Below are 1,624 nucleotides of genomic sequence, written 5' to 3' on the forward strand. Positions count from 1 at the left end.
GGATGAGAACAGGATGGGATTCAACACTGACAAGTGCAAGGTGCTGCACCTGGGGAGGAACAACCAGCACCAGACCTACAGGCTGGGGAACTCCCTTCTCATCAGTGCAGAGGCAGAAAAGGATCTTGGAGTCATCATTGACTCCAAGATGAACATGAGTCGGCAGTGTGGGGACGCGGTCAGGAAGGCCAACCGCACCTTGTCGTGCATCCACAGATGCATCTCAAGCAGGTCCAGGGAGGTGATCCTCCCCCTCTATGCGGCACTGGTCAGGCCGCAGCTGGAGTACTGCGTCCAGGTCTGGGCACCGCACTTTAAGAGGGATGTGGATAACATGGAGAGGGGCCAGAGGAGGCCACTCGCATGATCAGGGGACAGCAGGGCAGTCCCTATGCGGAGAGGCTACGGGACCTGAACCTGTTCAGCCTCCACAAGAGAGGGCTGAAGGGGGGATCTAGTGGCCTGTTACAGACTAGTCAGGGGGGATCAGCAGGCATTGGGGGAGTCCCTGTTCCCCTGAGCACTCCCAGGAGTGACTAGAAATAATGGTCACAAGCTGGTAGAGGGTAGATTTAGGCTAGATATCAGGAGGCGCGACTTCATTGTCAGGGTGGCTAGGAGCTGGAACCGACTTCCAAGAGAAGTGGTGCTGGCTCCTACCATGGGGGTCTTTAAGAGGAGGTTAGATGAACACCTTGCTGGGGTCATTTGACCCCCATACTCTTTCCTGCCACGGCAGGGGGTTGGACTTGATGATCTGCTCAGGTCCCTTCTGACCCTAGAAACTATGAAACTATGAGGTCCCCAAGGATGAGGAGAGGTTTGCAGGAGCTTCCCTTTGGGGAGAGACTAGAGAGACTAGGCCTGCGCAGATTGGAAGAGTGATGTTTGAGGGGGGCAGGATGAGGGTTCATAACATAGTGGTGAAAAAAAAGTCACCAGGGTTTGATTATTGACTGTCTCTCACCAGACAGGGACAAGGGGTCACCTTGAAACAAGTCTGGAGTGAGTTTAAACTAACAGGAGGGAGTCCTTTTACACCCCAGGGTGTAGGGGGGTAACCAGATTCACCAAGGGATTGGACAGGTTCTTGGAGGAAAGGGGCATCAGTAGCTGTGGAGCACGGGAGTGAGGGGCACCGCCTCTGAATCAGACCTTCCTAGACTGTAAATGCTGGAGGCTGAAAATGGGAGGGGAACAGTGGGAAAAATACCCTGGTCAGACCCAGTTCACTTTGCCTTTAAGCATCTCCCTTGCCTTTTCATGTCATCCCTTTGGGACCCGCCAAATTTAGCTGGGCTCAATGTACACACACACATTGCCTCCCCCACCATATTTACTGAAAGATAAGATGACCCCCCTAATAATTAGATTCTAATTTATAAATTTGTTATAATTTTCTAGGTATAGAATCTAATTATTGGAGGTTTGCCTTGAATTTGTCTGTCTCTCACTACTACAGCACAGAATATAACTCTGGGGATCAGGTTGCCCCCTTGCTTTCTGCCCCCTTCAGCTTCTTTGCTTTCCCTTTACTGTCAGACCTTGCTTTTCCTGAGCATATGGAAGTGAGGAGCAAAATTTGCATATAGGTAGATTACAACAGGTACCCATAGATTTAGTT

The sequence above is a fragment of the Gavialis gangeticus genome, unplaced genomic scaffold (assembly GCF_001723915.1).
Source record: "Gavialis gangeticus isolate Ggan-Ray unplaced genomic scaffold, GavGan_comp1, whole genome shotgun sequence".
Classification (NCBI taxonomy): Eukaryota; Metazoa; Chordata; order Crocodylia; family Gavialidae; genus Gavialis; species Gavialis gangeticus.